Below are 21,956 nucleotides of genomic sequence, written 5' to 3' on the forward strand. Positions count from 1 at the left end.
CCTGTGTTCCTGCGTGTTAATTATCAAACAGCCACAGCGGTCCAAAACGTTACACTACCTGGAGTGCGAGTCTCAATCTGCATGCAAAGGCAGCACCAGGGTGGGGCTGGATAAGACGGCTCTTCCACAGCCACACCAAGAAATAACCAAATGTTTGACTAGCAAGATCCTGTCTGACTCACTTTAATCAGCTGCTGATTCTCCCAATTCCCAGTCAGTCCGGCGCAATAACATATCCTAGTGTCATACTTCTCTGCATTAGAATCACATAGGGAAGCTATTGTTCACATTGTTCAGTATTTACAATGCAATAAATGAAGATGTGTTCATTAAATCCTCAGGGTAATATTACGAGATTGTGCAGTCGCCCTCTGAGGTTTCGACAAAAAGATCTCAGATTAACCCACTACCTGCCCAGCACCAGACTGCAGACGGACACCCTCAAGGACAAACTGGTGAACACAGTGGAGCAATTAGCAGCCAGATATGCCTAGAGACCAAAATGGAGCTAAAAGAAGCAAGAACAAGAGAGTGAATATAAGAAAGAAAATAAGAAATGGAGAGGGACCACTTGTGACGCAGTAGAGAAGCTAATGTCACCCCCATGTTTACACGGAGGGGAAAAATCCCTGGCATAACTTATGTCTGCATGTCTGCAAGTTGCTAGAATCGGTATTGCAAAGAAGAATATTCCTTGTCAGTAAAGAGCATATGCAAACTAAAACTAAATGGCGGCGAAGAGAAAAAAACGAAATCAGCAAGTAAACAGACAACAGGGAGTTTTAACTCCTGTGAAATCACTGTGGACTTGCCAATGCTTTCTTTAATAAGACATTTGCGGTGTGAATTTGAATGCACTCAGCTCAGGATTCATGAGGCACTGGCCGCATCGGCTCCATCTCCACCCTCTACCTGCCCCGCTCCGCTCGGAGCTCTTTCTTCTTCTGGACCGTCTTCCTCCTGCATCTCATTACTTCATCAGTATGCCCGCCCTATATTATCCTTTCTCTCCCAGGCTTGTTAATCTTAGACAAATCCTACCTCTCGACCGGGGCCGCTGTTCTGCCCTTCAACCAGAGATTGGACTCGGAACATAATTCTAGACGCCGACTGCGTAATGAGCTGCTGTCAGTAAATTTAGAACTACGCTCTTAACGCGATCGGATGAAATGTGCAATTCAAATTTGCATGTGTCTTTCACATATGTTAGTCAAGGCAGAAAACGGAGCAACGCTGCTATGTGTGAATACAGAGGTTCAGTCACTCAAAGAGAAATAAAGCAAAACTCGTGGCGCTTGTTTACTGCATAGACGTCAGCTTCAAATGATAGAAAAGAGTGATGGACTACGGTTACAAGTGCAGCTCTATTAACCCTTGACACCATTATGGAGGTTGTGAATCTAGAAAGAGTAGCCGGAGGCGGCCAACAGCACCAGACAGTAGGACAGGGGGAAGGTTTGTGGGAGTTGAAGACAAAATAACAAGATCATCTAAATGCTCTATTGGGTTCCTGCTCGCTGTTCATTCTCCGGCCAAGTGTGTCCACTTCCAGTCTACAGTCCAGTCTGGTGACCGCATGTGAATACGAATTAGGGTTACACAACCATAAACAAAGATCTTCACCCAGTTTCTCTGCTGCAACATTTTCCTTGATGCTTCGAGACAGGGAGGAAGTAAAATGAACACTTCAAACTATGAAGAATTTCTTCAATGAGAGAGAAATGAGGCCCCACGCATGAAATATTAAAAATATGACTGTAATGACTATGAATTATGAATCTGGTTTTCAGGCAGAGTGTTGAGGGATTAAGTGACGACACAAACTAACGCAGAGAAGTGACTGATGATGGCGCCTCTCTGCTCCAGCCATTCACGAACATTTGTCATTGCTTTTTGGGGGGGGCGGGGGGAGGGGGGTTGGGCTGCAACCACAGTCAGGCATATTGATCTACTGGAATGTAAAGCGTCTTTTGTTGTTTTTTTGTTGTGTGCTTGGTTTTAAATTCAAACGGAACGAAAACAGACCATCTCCTCTGAATCTGCAGTGGTGTTCGGGGTACGGCAATAATTCTCACGCATTGCATCAGATAAGATTCATACCCCTACCTGTGATATAATATTGCATCAGCTGTTACATTAGGCTATACCAGTATACATATATACAGAAGAGCTGCAGTCGTTCCTCGCTCGTGTCAGGAGAGCGATTTCCATGCAGCCGACGCCACAAAGAAAGATAGATTTCCATTTAAAATGATGAACTGAGGCAACTTGGGGGCTGCGGAGAACATTTGCGGCCATCAACCAAAGTTGCTGCATAAAGGTTGAGAGCATCAAATATGGCTCAGCTTTGCCTTGAGCACTGACAAAATATATCTTGTTTATATTTCTATTTCTGATGTCTGAGTCATTTATCTGACACACCAACATAAAAAAAAAAGCGAAATCTGAACTTCCTAGGTGGTGCACCTTCTTTCTTTCGCATCCTGGTGTATGCCCAAGGTCTGCCGGTTACTGACTAGACTCTCCTTTTACAAATAATAAAACACATTTATCCCTTTATATTTAACAAACTCATAGTGTTTTCCTCATGGTTTTGAGGGGCCTTGGTTAACATGGTATGACACAGATGGACGCTGACAAAAACACTTAAAGGAATCATGGTGTTCATGTTTTTCCTTTAACGACAGCAGTCAATATAACAACGGAACAATTATTTGAACTGTCGGACAGATTGACTCGACATATTTCCCTCATTGCGAGCATGTGTGTACGTGCATCTGGGCGGAACTCTGGCGTGCACGACAAAGAAAGGAGAAGTGAATTTTTAAATGCACGAGCCTATCCCAGCTGTCACCAGGCGAGAGGCGGGGTACACCCTGGACAGGTCTCCAGTCAACCATTCACACTCACACCTACGGCCAATTTAGAATCACCAATGAACCTAACCAGCATGTCTTTGGACGGTGGGAGGAAGCTGGAGAACCTGGAGAGAACCAACGCAGACACAGGGAGAACATGCAAACTCCACACAGAAAGGCCTCAGTCAGCCTGGATTCGAACCCGGAACCTTCTTGCAGTGAGGCATCAGTGCTAACCACCACACCACTGTACCACCCAAGGCTCTAATTTGGCGCTATATGGAAAATAAAATTATATAAAATGTGGGGTACTCCAGCTTCCTTCCACCGTCCAAAGACATGCTGGTTAGGTTCATTGGTGATTCTAAATTGGCCGTAGGTGTGAGTGTGAATGGTTGTCTGTCTCTCTGTGTTGTCTGACCCCGCCTCTTGCCTGATGACAGCTGGGATAGCCTCCCCTTCACAGGGCAAGCGGTTACAGAGGGTGAAGATATCTGCACCCCAAAAACACGGAAACAACTTTCCCCCCGAAGATGCTTCTGCCAAGCTAAGCCATCTAACCCCTAGCTGCACCTTCATGTTTATTCAACCAAAATTAGACTTCTAAGCCTCCTCAACTAACTCTCATGTCTGTCCGCAACGATTGCAGCAGAAAGATTAAACCCAACGCCCAAAAAACAACAAAACAAAAAAAAAAATATGCATTTCCATGACTAATGCGATGCAAATATCGGAGGTCGAGATAAACAACCGATGGCGTTAATCCCGCTGCCTTTTGACCACTTCAGAAGAGCAGGGTTCAATGAGATGACCCACTTTAAACGGCACAGTCGAATGGTGGATAAACATGACGAGAAAAAACTTGATGATATGTGGAATTTCTGCTTTCCTTTTGCTTTCAGCCACACAGTTCATGGCGCCACAGTTACATCTTGTCTTCTTGTCTGCTGCTACTTGACTGTCTCAAGTACGTGTAAAAAGGCTTTTCTGTGGTATATCGAGTTTTTTTCTAATTGCATTTCGGCTCTAACTTTTATGTGAAGCTTAAAAAAAGGTGGTGATGGTGGTGGTGGGGTTCTTCAAGCTAATGGAAGTCCAGGCGTCTCTGCCAGAAAATCATAACGGCCCGCTCACAAAAAAAAAAAGACATCTGAGACATCTAAAACCACAGGCTGAGAAAATAGTCTGTGAAACTGATGGACAGGCAGAGGCTAAAATAAAAGGTGCTGTCAACACTCACAGCGTTAACAAGCAAAGTCAAATCTTTTTTTATGATTTAGTAGTTGAAAGTTTGCTTCCAGTGACCGGAATCGCTGACCTACCTATCCTTCAACACGGCCCAAATCTCTAAACAAACATTAGCCCGGGCTGCTTTGTTAAGCATGAAAGGAGCCGTTAAGAAGAGGCGTCAAATTTAATTAAGCACTTGATTCAGGTTTGTCCCATTCCAGCTCCAAGGAGTTTCATTGTGAGCAAAGCCTGAGAGAGAAAGATAAGTTTTTTGTTTTTGTGGGGGGAAAAAAAAATAAGTCACGCATGATTTATTCTCTTTGTGTACAAGTAGAATAAATGGATATGCCGAGGAAAAAGTAATACTGCCTGCTACTAAGGAACAGATATATATATATTTATATATTTATATATATATATATAATCCCAGTAATGTTGTGACGGTGCACCATTTCACTCCCACATCTGTTATGCAACAAGCGCAAATGCAAAACACTTTGCAAGGGATGTGTTTCGGGTGAGAGCAGTCTGTTCACAGAAATAAATAAGAGCAGAGACGGTATCCGGAAGTTTTCTTAAGCACTTATTATTTGTGGATGACATAAACCTCCACAGGCATTCGTTCCTATAACGGCCTCTTCTTATTCTTCTGTGTACTTTCAAGTAACTACATGTTCTCTTTACAACACCGGCTAAAAAAAAAATACAATAATAATACCTTTTCTGAAAAAGGTCGATGCTCTTTTCCCGTTCTACCTATTCCAGGGAATCTTTGTCTGTGCGTACTGAGTGCGGCTGAAAGGGTGACATCGTTTGCACAAAATCTGCAAACCTGTATTATGACTGAATGACATAAACGCTTTTGGACTTTCTAGCAATATTTACTAGAGCCCTTCCCATCTCTTCGGTAATAATGGTCCGTGCTATTGCCCTGAAAATGTATTTGAGGGCAGCTATACTTACAGATCATTAAACCGACACTGTCTTCCCGTGCCTTCCTCCAAGTGTGACAGTCGTTCCCGCTAATAGCGTTTCGAGAAGCCAGACCAACTATCACTGCACAGAGCCCAGCGTACCGAATCCACACAGTCTGTATTTCATGCAAACTGTGTATTTTCACGATGGCCATGATGATTATGTAGTTCAGAAATAATACTGTGTTCTATTTAATGCTTTCAGAGCACAGCATACTTACCGTATACTGTATTTTTTATACCTGCCAACACTTTTCTCTGGGTTTGTACCGTGTTTTAAGGCCGTCTCCTGGTGCCCTGCTATTTAAATATTCCTCCTCTGAAACATCTGTAATGAGCATGGTCCTCCTTACACACCGATCAGCCACAACATTATGACCACTGACAGGAGAAGTAAATAACATTAACCATCTTGTGACAATTCAATGTTCTGCTGGGAAACTTTTGGACCTGGCATTCATTGGTGTGGATGTTACTTAGACATGTAGCACCCACCTAGACCAGACCAAACACCCCCCTACCCCAGAGCAATGACACTCCTTGATGGCTAGTTAAAAGTATTTCCTCAATCACTCTTTATTTCCCTTTATTACCAGAGGTTACGGTGCGTATGGAAACTTCCAGGGTCTGAGTTATAATCTGAGTTCTGTGCAGGTCTAACTAACGTCAGGGTGGAGATCAATAAATAATTACTTGATGCATGAAGGCAAAGTCATGACGGAGCTGTTCTCGTTTCTGGAGCAGCGGTAGAGATCCATTAGAGACATCAGCTGCTAAAATATTCTGCTGCGCCCCGGATGATGTCTGGGTTTATTTACAAACAGAGAAACTGAGATCAGATCTGGAGACGCTTGCTAACGCCAGGTCTGAACACACGAACTTAAAGCGGGTCACCTGAGATCGGATAGCCCAGATCGGATCTTAATGCCAGGTCTAAACAGGCCCACTGACTATTTCCTGCCTCACTTGATGACGCTGTAATAAGGTCACCTGTACTGGAATGCCTTCTTACACATGCTATTTACTACACCTGTCGCTGTATGCAAAGCTATTAACTTGGTCCATTCAGACCTGTAGGAGTTGTGCACTCTCAGACTGACCACTGACCAGTTCAACAGAGGGCCGCGAGCACATCAGAGGGGACTGAAACAAGCATTTCACCCTGAGTGCACAAAGAGAGAGGCAGTGGGCATACATCCAGTCCCCAGCTCAACTCTGCTGTTTGTATAGAGCCATTCATCTCCTTATTAGGATCAGTGCCGGGGCTGAAAAGAAGCTGCAGGAGCTCTCTGTGTTATTGGTGTTAGCGTCAGAGGCTTTGTAAAGATGCTGAACAAGGGGCTCTGTGCCATTTGTTTAAGTATAGACAGGGACAGGCACAGAGAGACGGGCTAAAGAAGCACGCCAATGCAACATGTTAGACTTTCTGTGGGCAGAATCGGGCATTTGCCAAGCAACGCCCTCTACAACAGAGTGCAGTTTGCTAAATGGCAGCTGAAAGCCAACACCGATCGTCTTAATCTGTGGACTGGAGTTTTTGGCAGTGCTATGTGTGTTGTTGGCGTACAAGTGTCTGGTGAGATTGCAGCATGGAAAGCGCTACCAGAGGGACATCAATCATTGCATGAATTATGAAGGAGCCTCTCATTATTGCTGGCAATGTAAAAAAAACAAAGGAAAAGAAAATCAATGCATGACAGAGAATCCATGAATGATCAGTACGTCAGGAGTCAACAATAAAAAAATGCTGCAATTTGAGGAAAAAGCCAAAACAGAGCCAGCTATCACTGAGGGAGCTGCTGATGCCAAAACAACGAGCGGTTTCCGTTACTGGAGAGCAGCCTTACAAGTTTTTGAGCGCAGGTGGGGGAAGAGAAGTGAGAGCGCTGTGCGGGCCGAGATATCAACACAAACACATGAGCGATCAAAAAGCAGCACGCAGCAGTTTCCAGCAGGAGCGGACCACCTTAAAACACATCGCTGCACTTCCTGAACAAACGGCCGCCGCTCGCTGAAGCAGGGCGGCTCTAGCATTCGCTGTCACCTGTGCCGTTGGTTCAGTGTTCGTGCACGAGAACGCGCTGCTGCAGAATCACTTTATATTTTCACAGACAGGCACACTGCAGACGATAGCTGATTATAAATTAACAAGCTAATTTAATGAAGTGAGAAGATGTACTGTATGTATTGGCACACAGGATCGTAAAACAGAACATGCACATCGTTCAGCTGTGATGTATGTGTACTTTAAAGAGGAACTAAAAGAATTAAATTCATTCATTCATTTATTTGTTTTCTGTAACCACTTGTCCTCTGGAGGGTCGTGGGGGGGCTGGAGCCTATCCCAGCTGTCATTGGCAAGAGGTGGGGTACACCCTGGTGTCTAATACTTCTTAATACTGAATGAATTATAGTAGAGTACTGTAAATCATATTATATTCACTTCTGTCAATGTAAATATTGTATCAGCCACAACATTATGACCACTGACAGGAGAAATGAATAACATCGACCATCTTGTGACAATTTAATGTTCTGCTGGGAAACTTTAGGACCTGGCATTCATTGGTGTGGATGTTACTTAGACATGTAGCACCCACCTAGACCAGACCAGGCACCCCCACCCCATAGCAATGACGTTTGTGATGTTTTGGGAGACCTACACAATATTAGGAAGGTGGTCATAATGTTATGCCTGATCGGTGTACAGAAAAGGGGAAAAAAAGTGTTTTTTTCTCATTTGCACACAACCATGTGATTAGGAAATGAACATTTCAGCGGCTGCATTTTTGTTAAGTCACCTTGAGGCATTTCAAACAGCAAATGACAGTATGTCTTTATACAACCATGTAAAAGAAAAATAAGAACATTATAGATACATCTGGACAAGGAATCATCCACGTTGGAACAAGTTATTTTGCTTTAAGCAGAAATAACTTCTATATACTTCTATATAATAAGTACATTGAATAACTGTTCTCCAGTCTCTGACAGGGTCACCCTTCAGAAACCACCAGGCCACAAACATAACCCAGTCACTCTAATAAGGAAGTTATTCCACATACTACAGCACATATCACAACTAATATCTGCTGCATACTGTACAACTGCCACGAAAAATCCCAATGAAGGCAGCGGTAGACAAAAACAGACGGGTAAAGAAGGCCGGCTCTGTTCTGGGCTGCCCTCTGGACCCTGTGGAGGTGGTGTTTGATCGGAGGATGGATGCAAAGCTGTCACCCCTGATGGAAAACCAATCCCACCCCCCTCCATGGCGCTATAACAGCGCTGGGCAGCGCCTTCAGCAGCCGACTGCTTCACCCTCGCTGTGTGAAGGATTGTAACTGCCGGTCCTTCCTCCCTTCCTGCTGCTGTGGCTCTGTACAACCAAGCCTGCTAGCAGTAGACCACATATGTAGAACTACTGTTGTGTTTAATTTGCTATGTTTGTATTTATTTAATGTTTTTTACCTTGCCTTCTCTTGTGTGCACTGTCCTTAAACTATATGCTCCTGCAACTCTGCAAATTTCCACACTGCACTGTGGGTAAATTAAAAGATTATCTTATCTTGACTGAAACGTAGCTACTGATAATTTTTTGTTGTTGCTTTGACAAATCACATTAAAAAAGCCTTTAGTCTGGAAGCTCACAAATCATTAACACCAAATCTGAAGAATACGAAGCTCCAAACATGGGCACATGTGTCGTGTGCAGTAATGAAGCAGCGAATTCAATTAGCTAATAAGACAAGTACATCTTTTGTTTGACGGCTAATATGTGCTGCACATACTGAACGCAAAATATTGTTCCCGGTGCGTGCCAGAAAATTCAGCATATTCACAATATTCACTGGGACTGATTAAGTTTCAGGTACTGAGCATGTTCGAAGTAGTAGATAGCCATGTAGAGTAGCATTCCTGGTGATGCAGGGATTCAAACTCCATGGCTGCTTGGAAATGTAAACACGCAGTATATCTACTTTGCTAGCCTGGTGTAGCCAGACTCAACTTCTATCAGTGTATGAGTCTAGTAGCAGTACACTTGGATTTCATTAATGGCCATGTCATGCAGATGACTTGTATGACTGTTACTCTTCTGTCCATCACCAGGCAGACCTTTGCCAGGGCCTAATCGGTTCCTGGAAAGTGTATAACCACACCTCGGGGTCTATCTTGTAGCTGTTTTGGAGCTTTCTATTGCTTCACACAGTCTTCCTCGGAATATGGAGAATCATTTGTGTTCAAATTGCAATTATTCGGTGCACTTTGAGGACGCCGGGTCCATGCTGGTTAAAAGGTAGTGATTGAAGGATAATAAGATAAGTAACACGATTCAAACGGCGACTAAACTGACCTTGAACCGAACCACAGCATGATACTTAAAGCCAAGTCTGAAAAGGTCAACATGATAACATTAAGACTGAGAGAAGACAGAGGATCTGCAGATATTTCTGACATCCAATAACGTGACGTCATGAAGAGGATTTGACGGAAGAATGCACGTGCACAACTTTTTCATTTTCCAGATTTCCTGTGTGTGTGCACAGTACAGTTGATCCTTCACAAGGCTGCAACGCGCAAGTTGGTGCAGAATGAACCACGCAGAAAACAAACAAGGCGTGTGTCCAGAGATTATTACTGAGGACTGCAAACACTCTTTACTTGAGTGTACAAAGTGTGGAGTAATGAGTGCGGTTTGTGCCTCAATCTGCCTTCCAACCTGTCCGACCAGTTTAGAAGCCACACGACGGAGCCTTTAGGGACTGGGAGTAGTCTGTGGATCTACTCCTCCTCAGACACAGCTGCTGCAAACGCAACCCTTCGACGAGCACATTTCTCGTCGCAGAGAAACGGCGGACAGAAAGCGTCAACCCTGCATGCAGGCTACACCTACCCGCTTCGCTGGGCATTTGGTGCCACAATCATCTTTCTGTCTAATTACCAGTGAAATATAACGTGGAGGTCAGAGTGTACCCGCCGTCCTTAGCTGAGCCGCACATCTCGTTATGTTAATCACGGAACCATTACCGTGGGCCAAATTCAGCTTTACCTGCAAAATGCAACTCAATCACGCTGTAAAAATTATTTTGTGCAAATCAATTCCACTGGATTTTACTGAGCAGCAGTAAGCAAGGTATTGTTGTGAATTCTCATACTTTTTTTGCAACTTTAATCTCTCTTAATCCTCTTTTTAGTTGTCGTTTTATACATTTAAAAATAGCCTGCGCAGAGATCGACCTTAGCACAGACGAGTTTCCTTCAATTTGCCAGCTTTCTGCAGTGTGTTGGACTTGGGCAATCACACACCCTAATCATCAGGGGGGGGAAATGAGCGCAGATCAACAATGGAATTAGCCTTCCTCCACAACTGTTGAATGCAAAAGGCTCTAATTAATGAATGCCAAGTGTGAAGTAGCCAAAAGCAAACAATAGCTGCTGGAGAAAAGCATTTCCACAGCAGACCTCAGCGAAAGCTCGAATAAACAGCCCAGAAAGAAGCGGCAACTGTTCTCTTTCCCCACATGAGCCACGTCTGCCTGAAAATATAAATTCAGCTTTACGGTGCACAAGCAAAAATGAGCAGCGTTCCGGGTATCGGCGCGCCAGATCAAAGCCAGACAACAGCATGATGAGTCTCATCCTGGAGAGGCAGGGGATTTGTTGAAAGGAGGCAGGAGGAGACGAGTGTACGTATGCAAAGGACGGGGAAAAAGAAGAGGGGGGAAAAAAATGGAGAACGTGCTGACTCACTGTAATCGTGAGGCCGAGGCAAGCTGAGCCACTGCTGCTCAGCCTAAAGCTCCCTGCCTCTCCTTCAGAAGGACAAGGTGATGCTTCTCAGCGACTCCGAAGAGCCGTACGACAGCAGCTAGGAAATAAAACGGTGACATAAAACTGTCTAGCGAGATGAAATACATCTCAGCGCAGGCACAATGATGCAGGCTAAAGGAGGCAATAAGTTGCCCAAAGCTAAAAAAATAAAGCCTCGATCAGACCGACAGCTACAGGCTTCGGGAAGAGACCCTCAGCAGAAAGAGTAGCGAGTGTGGTCGACGCTGATGGCGACCCCTGGACGCACTGTTCCACAATTCAATTTTGACAGGAGTGCAGTTGATGCAGGAGACTTAACTCGATTCCCGTGAAGCGAAAGCACAGGGCCACCGCGGGCCACTGTGTCGTCAGAGTCAGCAGCAGCAATGTTGTGATGTCCCCTTTTGGTTCATTCCAAATAAAGCTGACAACAGAGAATGTAAAACAGAACAAGACTATGTCTCTGTGGACGTTCGATCAACAAACACTCGGCTGCAGTCCGCCGTGCCGCTGTGACACTACTGAAACTACAGCTGTATCAGCTGACAGTCAATAACACAGTGCTACTACTCATCTCTTATCAGGAATCTCATATTAGCTGCACGGTGTGTAAACAATGTCTGATTGGAGTATAAAAGTACTAAATATTCATCAGAACCACACACTGTATAAACAAGATGAACGACGTGAAAGCTCCCTGGCTGCAGAACTAGGACCGTGCACCTTCCATGTTAAAAAATATAATATTATATAATTCCTATCATACTGATACTGACTACACACGTTTTTTTAATTGATTGTTTGACGCTGTAAAAAAGGATGTGTGGCATCATAATTTAGAGCTGCTTGAAAGTTACAGAGGCACATACTGCAAGGACACTGAAGCACTGTTCCTTTTCTTACCCTAAAACCAAGGTTTGTTTCGAACCACTAAATTTATCCATATTATTGCACCTTATCGTCCATCCTTCATGTGTATATAGTTTACAATTGCTTCTATTTCTTGTAGATTTGTACGTATGCAAATCTTCTACGCGATCAATCAAGCCTGTCTAAGCCTGTCTATGCCTTAAGGCTCATTTAAGGCACTGCGGGACATAGACGCCCTAACCTACGTATGTAGCCTGCGTGTGAGTCAGTCTGGCTCGCTCTGTAACAACACCACTCAAACACTCGTCGGGTTAATTTTTGTTTCTACTTCCTGCTTCACTTTCTACAGTGGCGACTACAACTTTCGCAGAAGACGAGTCGTTCAAATGCTTGCATCTCCGAACGTCCTCAGTTAACCTTTCCTCCATGTGTTCCATCTTTATTGATCCAAAACAATCAATTTGAAAATTGCGGAGATGGAGAAGCAGCCAGGAAATACTAAAGTGGAAACACGCTGCTACCAAGCGGACTACATTTCTGGGGAGGTGCACGTCAGGCTACGCCGTTAGATTGACACGGAAGCCTAAACCGCCAAAGTCTAAGTCTAAATCTGAATCTAAATCTAAATGAATTGCTCAGCAGTAAACTGTACTACCTGATATCCTGAGTATCTGACCTCAGGCTGACTAACTAGAACTACGTTCATGCTAATGTAGCACACCAACCGGCAAATCACTCAAATCAAGGGAGAGAGTAGTCGACAAAAAAGTAAAAACCAGCAGCATACAGCATACAAGTGTTACAAGACAGGCAGGAGGTATGCGCCCGCAAAATGTGAAACCTCAAAAGCATGTCTCCACCCTGGCCCAGCTGTAAATTACATCCTCAGCACAAGATGGCAGCTGCCACTTCCACGATAATTTGGCTTCACTTTTATGTTGTGGGCGGAGGAAGGTTATGTTGCCTCGTCCATCATAACGTAGACTTTTCAACACGTCGTCCCTAAACCTCTGAACCTGAAGGTAACTGGAGGGCATGTCAGCTTTTTGAGGGTTCAGTGGTTTTTATGTTGTTCATCCAATGAAAACAACTGCTCTTCTCCTTCTTCTTCTGTCAGGAGGTCGCTATCTGCCGTCGCATCCATGTTTTCTAGGACGCATGTGTGGAATGTGCCTCCATATGCACACATGCACACTTGTTGAGGCATATGCTGCAAGCCCACAACTGTCTGTTTCCTTTCCTAGAATATGACCAAGGCTTAAGGTTTAAGTGTTGAAGGAGTACTCCACAAATTTAACATTCAAACTTAACACATGCCACCAAGTCTTGGTGAAAATAACTGTATAAAATCTTCTGTGTTACCCTGGGTTGGCTTTGAAACTTAAATATTTGACAGGAAACCTGTGTGACTAAACTGGCGCCATGAAGAGATGATGTCATTTAGGCAGGGAGGGAAGATGTAAAATGTGCTGCCAGCAAATGTACATTTCCTTTTTGGTTTATCTGCAGAGCCTGGAGTGTGTAAATTTGTTTTAATAAAGCAGGTCCCTTTCAGGATGGCACATAATATGTTTTATCAACTACTAAAGAAACAAAGCTTGGGCTGAGATGGTCCTCTTCAGCGTGGTGTAACCAGACTCAGCTCTTATCAGAATATGCATTGGGGTAACACACCATATGGATCTGATTATGGCCAAATTCAACTCCATGTCACTCAGATGATGTCTATGATGACGTCACTGTTACTTTCCTGTCCATCATCACCCAAATGATTTGATTACCCAGCAGAATTAGTGACTCCAAAACAAAAAATTGTGTTTGTCAGTACTCCTACATCAAGCAGTCCTGTTTTTACCTTGCTAAAGTGGCTTTTGTGGCTTCAGTGGCTTTTCATGGTTTATGACTGACATTACAGCTTAACCCTTTATGGTGCAAGGAACCATATTTGCTACACATTTTAAATTGTGTCCCGGTGCCTCTCAGTGAGGTTTAGAAGCACGTGGTTTTCATCCAGCCAATCAGAGAAGATCAAGGCAACATTATCAGGTCAAATGTGGTCTGCAAGGTCCACCTCTGCATGAACGCTGAGAGTAACTGCTTTGTTTAAGGGAAAGGAACTATATATGGTGACTTCACTGACTATTCACACGGGACTAGTTTAATCTGTGGACCTCCGGTAGTTTGTAATAATAGCAGAGGTCGTCTGTGATCTCAATCCCATGCGAAGCAGCTAAGTCCATAACTTGTAAAGTAAAAATTTAACCGCAAATTACCTACCCTAGTTCTCCTAACACAGAGGTCCTGTGATAAAACTAATCCAGAGCGAATCGGCATCTCTGTGATTTGGGGTTGCGCATTTTTACTTTTTCAAGACTTTTGTTTGATTCGCAGCTTTTTTTCTGCCTCTTGTCACTTAAGAATTATGAAGGATGTGCTGTGATAATTCGTAATTTCTTCCCCGGGATCAATAGTCTCATCATGTTTTATTTTTAAAAATATATTGTCTTGTCAATTAGAGTTCACAAAGTAACTAAAGCTGTCGAAAAGTGTAAAACGTCCTCTGAGATGCAGTGGAGTGAAGCGGAAAGTAGCAGAGACATAACTATGGATAGTAAATTAGAGAAAAACACAGAGTTTGATTATGCCGTGTGAATACGCAACATGAAACACACACGTAGGGGAGTCGTTTCTGAATCACATGACATCCCCAGGTAGAACTAGTCCCGTGCGAATAGGGCTTTACACTCTACAATAACACTGGGGTTGAAATTTTGAATTTCCAGGTATTTCAGCGGGTGCCCTGTAAAGGGTTAAGCACTTTGTATACATGTCGTAACCACAGGCTCAGGAGTTCATTTGAAGGCAACGTGTTGCGTAATAAGTGAATACACAAACGTTAACCTTCCACATCACATCTTAAACATGCATGCAACATGGCCCGCTTGTGTGTGGACGCGCAATTTCGACGCAGCCTGAGTGAAAACCAGGTTATTCCTCAGAAATAAATATATAAACAGTATCGCAGTGTGCTTTCATATATTCACAACTTTAAGGATTATAACACAGGGTTACAACTGCATCAGAGGGTTAGGCATTTAGTAGTGTAGTGTAGCGTAGTGTATTTGTGTATCATTGGATTTCAGCTGGCAGGAAGAGATGTGACCGCACTCATCAAATTACAAAAACACGGCAGGTCAAAAAAAAATCCTTCAGCTGGGCCAACAGCAATGACAGCCAAGTGCAGGACACTAAAACAAACACAACCTGTTGCATGCCCTGCCGTCATCGTTGGTAACATCAGGGTGACCCCAACACAATTATGCAGCATCCAAAGCCCGCAACCAACCAAGTGCTCCAGGATGTACAAAAGGAACTATGACTCAAGTAGGAGATGGCCAACTGGAAATATTCCTCCTCTGTGACACCGAGAAGCCAGTAACTGCCCCCTTTCTCAGACAGAGATGTAACACTGAAATAAGAAATTGTTGCGTTAACTTGCAAGTGCAAGGAATGATGCCTCAAGAGAGACACAGAGGAGAGGAGGGCTGCTTCAGATGCCTCATACAGGCTCATTTGAATTGCAAATAGTGTGAGGCAGCATGCTGGGCTGTGAAAATCCCGGCAGCACCCGCGGGTATCTGAACCCACACACAAACACTGACACGTACACACTGGCGACGAGACTTTTTGTACGCACGCACGCTACAGTAAGAAAAAAAGAAGACACTGAGAATCTCTTAGTTTGTATCTGAACTTCGCACGATCACAAAAAACGTGGAAGCACTGGCGGGTAAACACAGGAGGAACCGGCGCTTGAGATGAGGTAATGGCTCCCCGGCACGGTTAGACGAAGGGAGGAGAAGCATCAGGTGATACTTGGAGAGGGAGGCTGCTTGGCAGGCCGACGAGGCAAGGATGACGCAGCAGGCGCACGAGAGTGTCCAATGTTGACAACACGGACGGGGTGTGACAGCAGGTCTGCCAGCTGAGGCTGACGGTGCACGTGCTGCCTGGAGGAAGAGTGTGACGAAGTCTTATGAGCCCACCTGTACAACAGCAGGGAGCGGGTCAGAGCACTGCAGGAGGAGGGGGGGCAGGCGGAACCACCCAACTGGTCCGACATGCACAGATATAAGAATGAGACAGAAACATGTAAACGTAATTTTACAAAGCTAGGATTGTCGTATTCTAGAAAAGTGCTACAAACTGACCAATCCACAAGATGCGGACTTTTAGAAGTAGAACATCAGTTTAGGACGGCAGACAAGAGCTCAAACCCTTCTACTGGAGCATCCCGGGGCCGTGCCTCTTCAATACTGTACGTAATTCCACCGAACTGGTATAAGCCAGGGGCCAAAGGTGAGGCCCTTTCCATACATGGACCTGCCTCAGCATGCAGGCATAAAAAAACAAAACACAACAAGAGTGTGGCTTCATGTCTGTAGACAGCTGTCTCCACAGCGTTCAGCCAAAGTCAACATATCGCCCCGTCTACACGCCACTGAATGACGGACTCGGTCATTGTGAGTTAAAACGGGACAAAAACCCATGAGCCATAAATCCATGAATCACTTTGCTTTTAGAAACATTTCCACTTTGTGTGGGCAGGGCAGGGGTGTTGATGAGAGGGTTTGACAATGGCAAACATTCTGTCCTCAGTGTGTGTGTGTGTGCAGTGTGGCCGTTGCATAATTAGTGATGGGTGTGTTTGAGAATATCCCGACTGGGCCAATAGCAGATCTAGTTTTCCCCTGACAGGCTGGGACACAAACCGAACAGCTGATTTTCTAAGAGCAGCAACTTTAAAGAGAAAAAAAAATTAAAATCAAAGGCTGTGGGTGAGAGTGTCACTTGTGAAAGGAGTGTATAGGTGCGTGTGAGGGTGTGTTGTGGGGGTGTGAACTGCCTGGTTGCAATGTTTCTGAAAAGAAAAGGAAAAAATAAACCAGGCGCTGACTGGGCCGGTGGGCACAAGACGACGCTACAACTTCCACTTCTTCTTCTTCTTCTTCTCCACCACTATGGTATTTATCCTCCGGCAGAGGACGCGGCAAGCAGGCAAGCAAGCAGGCAAGCGGGCAAAGTCCATGCGCGTTATGAAATAATCTGGCCTGTGGAGCAGCTGCAGCTTGAATAAATGCCTTCTCACTGCAGCACAACGAGACCGGGACAAAGCGCTGACGAATTACGCGCAAAAGACATTTATTGGAAAACGTCAACCCCCCCCGACATTCAAATCACACCAAGACAGCGCTCACACCAAGCATGAGCAACGACGGGAGAGAGAAATATGAATATTTCAACGTACCCTCCTGCCAGACAGTATCCAGGGGAGGAACATGGATGGTGCGCACCGGGGGTGGTCAGTCTTGCTCCTGCCGCCGCCGCCGCTGCCGCTCCGTGTTTATAACCCTGGCCGAAGGGAAAGAAGGGAGTGTGTCGGTGTTTTGCCGGCGAAAAGCCTAATGAGAGAGGGAGGAGGAGGAGGAGAGAAAGAGGGAGGGACGCTGTCAGATGCAGGGAGGCAGGAAGACGCGCTCACACAAACACACGCCGACACACACCCGGGGACTGTCGGTGCGTTAAGGAGGGAATGCGTAAAGCCAAACAACGCCTGCAAAAAAATGCCCCCCCACCCCCCAACCCCTCCACCCCCCTGTCAACATGTACTCAAATCTAAAATAAACGTCCGGGGAAATGCCAACAAGGTGACATAATCCCTTATTGTTTCCACAGAAGCTGCAGTCAGGACTGAGGCGACGATTTGAAAGATGTGCACCATTAAAAACGAGTTTGCATTGTGCGCGAGTCAAGTGAAGATGTTTCATTTTGAGACAGCGATAAAATATTTATTTATTTTATTTTATTTTATTTTATTTAAAGCCCCCACAGCAACTACATGTTGAGGGGCTGCTGTTATTTCGTGCAGTGTCGTCAGGATGGAGGGAGCCCTTTGATTTCATCACTTAGTCAACTGCTATCAACACACAGCCCCAACTCCCTCACCTTTGCTCACAGAGATGATGGGATTTATTAGCACAAAGGGCAGTGTGCCCTGAGCCCCCTCACCCACCCCTCCCATCCGCCCCTCCCAGCTGCTGTAAACAAAAATAATGGGAGCTGGCCCGTGAAAAGGCAATAATATGGAGGTATCAGTTCCCCATTGTGCCTGCTAAATTAACAAGGTATTATTTTTTTCAGAAGCAAGCTGGGTTTGATACAATTAATCACTGACGAGAGGCTGATTGGATTAATCACTGTTGGTTTTCTTACAAACGAGGGAAGAATAGTCCACTTATTACTGACACACACTCTAGATGGTAGCTTATCACACAAGGTCACTTGTACAAGTCTGATGATCCTGCACCAAGGCCTCAGGGCACCAGAACTCCAGGGGCCCCAGAAGCTCTGTGTCAATAAGGCGTATAGCATCATGGTGTGATTTAAAGAGTTGGTTGGCTTCAACATTTTGGACACACAACAGAAAAAGGATGGATTTTGCAGAATCAGAGAGATCTTTCTTTTTTTGTTTGTTTTTGAAATCTCCCAGTTTGGGATTAATACAGTATCTATCCATCTATCCATCTATCTATCCATCTATCCATCTATCCATCTATCCATCTATCTATCTATCTATCTATCTATCTAGAGTGTGGTGAAGGCTGCCGAGAAGATCACCAGGACTCCACTGGCCTCCCTGCAGAGCATCTACCAGCACAGAGTCCACAAGAGAGCTGCCACCATCACCAAGGACTCCACCCACCCCCAGCACGGACTGTCCACACTCCTACCCTCAGGTCGGAGGTACAGGAGTGTGGAATCCAGGACCTCAAGAGTGATAAAGTCCTTTTTCCCCCGCTGCTATCAGCTGACTCCTAAACAGCTGACAAGAGTCTAGAATCACAGACGACACCATGCACTGTTCACTTTTTCAGTTTCTGCTTATTCATTGTTTACACTCTCATTTGCACATGGATATTTTGCACTAGTTACTTTATAATTTTTGAAACTGGCCGTAGGTGTGAGTGTGAATGGTTGTCTGTCCCCTTGTGATAGACTGGAGACCTGTCCAGGGTGTACCCCACCTCTCGCCCTATGACAGCTGGGATAGGCTCCAGCAGACCCCGCGACCCTTCACAGGACAAGCGGCTACAGAAAATGAATGAATGAGTGAATGAATAAATCTTTTTATATTCTATTTCTGAGATTTTGTATGCGTTTGGGTGGACGGTGAAAGAAGAATTTCATTGTACAGGGAAACATGTTTCTATACTGTGCACATTACAATAAATTCTTTGAATCTTGAATCTATCTATCTATCTTCTTCCATGAACAGTTCTTCCTCACCAAAGCCTGGTACCAGTGGTTTGGGATTCTGATGAGTAACAGAGAAAAGGAAACTTCAATCAAAGATGAGGAGCTGACTAGTTCACTATTTTTTTCCATGTCATTAGGCTCAACCGCCTCAAGTATAAGACATAATTTGAGGAAATATCTGGTACCACAAAAGGCTCTTTACAACTCCCAACAGCCTTATATATATATATATATATATATATATATATAGAGAGAGAGAGAGAGAGAGAGAGAGAGAGAGAGAGAGAGAAAGAGGGAGAGCATACTCCACATAAAAAAGAAAGAAGTAATGTGTAATATTTTTCGAGTTTGACCTTTTTAAACTAGATGGATCTCGTTGGGTTTCGTTTAGGGACCCTCTTTGTGTCTGTTTTCTGCTCAGCCCATGCCTCTGCAATCACCATTGTCATAGTTAGAGGACTATCCATACCTACTTTTAAGAGGTTACTCTAGAGGCCAGTGGAAAACTTGAGAGCATTCAAACGTTTTATTTCAATGTTTGTCTTTCTGCTGCAATACAAAATACAGAAAGCTTTATTAATCCCCGAAGGGCAATTCATTTTCTACAGTCCAGCATCTAGACATACAACCATTCACAAAACATTAATACATAGCAGGAGTAGCATGATATGGCCCTGGTTCAAGTACAGTTAATATAAGGCAGAAGCAGAATAAATAATGATAAAAGAGAATATGTTTTTTTTTTTAAAGAGAGAATAAAATAAGATAAAAATAACAACCCAGAGTAAAAGGTAATATGTGCTTGTTAGAAACACATATTAATAACTAAAAAAAATGCCAAGTTAAAAGATGATAATAAATAACTGAATAAATAAATAGATGAATGAATCTACCTAAAGTGTGTCGTGCCAAGAACAGACCAGTCAATAATCATTTTCTTAACTCAGTATTTAGCAGCGTAATAGCTGAAGGAATAAATGATCTTGCACAGCGGTTTGTCTTTCTGGGAGGCAGCATGTAGCGCCGACCATTAGCATGAGGGTTAATGACCAACCTTATCGCAGGTAGCACTAGCATTAGGCTCATTAGTAACACGCTGCTACACCAGGATTAGTTTATATTTTTTCATTTAAATTCAGAAAACTTGCAGTTTCATTTCCTTCCAGTAATTTAATTGATTGCCTTTGCTGTGCATTATAAAGAAAATGAATGCAGGTATGTGTTTTCAATATGCTGTACTTGATGTATTATATTAAGTAACGTTCTGTGCTTTTATTACCATGCACCAAAGCCAGGGGCCTTGCAGCTTACACATATTTTTGCCCTAGGGCCCCAAAGCAGGTTAGTCCAGGCCTTTTTATTGCTCCAGACAAACTGTGAAGGAAAAACCAACATGTAGTGTCAGTAAACATCTTAGTGAACTAAAGACTTGGATCACTACGCTACAACACCCAAGGATCACATCAGATCATTTTCTCCACTCTTTTAGATGTTTCCTGTTGCTCGTAAAGCATGGATGTATTTTTAATTTTTTCCCACGGTTGCGTCAGCGGGACGTTTTCTCAAAGAGAATTACATGGTAGATGTGTGTAGGACATGAAAGTGTTATTGGGCTTTTGAAAACAACCCCACTGCTGCACGGCGCACCATGCTGCACAAGCCCTGAAAAAAGTGAAGATGCTTTACTGATTTAGCCACTGATACGCTGAAATGCTTTGAACCTCCTCTTTAACTTGCAAGTGGACGAATCAATCACAACTACTTCTTGAAAGCCAAACTGTTTAATAATGAAGCGTCTCCCTCTTCTCTCTCCTCCTCCTCTGCAGCAGGAAAACAACAATGACTATTCAGAGGGCTCGCAAACGAAGAGGAGCTGGGAGTGTAAAGAGATGATGACCTAGCCTTGGAGCAAAGTGACACGGACAGCAGAAATGCATATTCATGGACAGTGAGATGTCAGAATGTAAATAGGCGGATGCTGGGCACCGGTCCTCTGCTCACAATTTAATTATCCAAACCGGCTGAGCAAGCACGGAGACATGACGCAGTGCTGCTGGTTTGTGTTCCACCGGTGACTCAGACGTCTGTTTCACAGCATGTGTCCTGCGTGTCCTTCGAAACGTGACGTTGTGACGATTGTTTTGTATAATTTACAAGTTAATCTGCTTCATTAAAATACATAATGGGAACATGTTCATGGAGAACCTGGCAAAATGTTCCAGAAAATACTGCATGATGTTAGGAAGGTCTTGTATTGTTGTAGTATGTATACACCGATCAGGCATAACATTATGACCACCTTCCTAATATTGTATAGGTCTTACTTGTCCTCATCAGAGGATGGACATGGGCCTTCTGAGGGTGTCCTGCGGTGTCTGGAAACAGAGGGGGCCTTTGAGGGGAGGGGCCTCTGTGGATCATCCCACAGATACTTGATCAGTTTGGGATCTAGTGAATTTGGAGGCCAGGTCAACACCTTGTGCTGTTCTTCATGTTTTCTTTTTCAAGTTGTTCCTAAAGTGTTTTTGTGTGTGTGTCTGTGTCAGGCTGCATCCTGCTGGGGATGGCTGCTGCCATCAAGGAGTGTCATTGCTATGGGGTGGGGGTGCCTGGTCTGGTCTCGGTGGGTGCTACATGTCTAAGTAACATCCACACCAATGAATGCCAGGTCAAGAAGTTTCCCAGCAGAACACTGAATTGTCACAAGATGGTTTAAATGTTATTTACTTCTACTGTCGGTGGTTCTCATGTTGTGGCTGATCGGTGTACCGTATTATATTGTATTGCATATGATATATTACATTATTTGATCCATACCTAGATATTGACATATTTATTTACTAATTTATTTTATTATATATTATTTAATTTCCCTTCAGCGACTAATTCCCTGCAA

General features: G+C 44.1%; 1 protein-coding gene across 7 annotated transcripts in view; it reads right to left on the bottom strand.

Moving 5' to 3' along the window:
• The window catches only part of LOC311486721 (band 4.1-like protein 1), an 86,573-nt gene extending 69,383 nt beyond the window's left edge, over nucleotides 1-17,190 (bottom strand). For all 7 annotated transcript variants that reach the window (XM_084542689.1, XM_084542688.1, XM_084542691.1 and 4 more), the window contains exon 1: nucleotides 17,052-17,190. The gene's annotated coding sequence lies outside the window, so the exon portion shown is untranslated. The remainder of the gene's footprint in view (nucleotides 1-17,051) is intronic.
• Nucleotides 17,191-21,956: the final 4,766 nt, after the last annotated feature.

This window comes from Chelon labrosus (genome assembly GCF_963514085.1).
Source record: "Chelon labrosus genome assembly, chromosome: 4".
Classification (NCBI taxonomy): domain Eukaryota; kingdom Metazoa; phylum Chordata; class Actinopteri; order Mugiliformes; family Mugilidae; genus Chelon; species Chelon labrosus.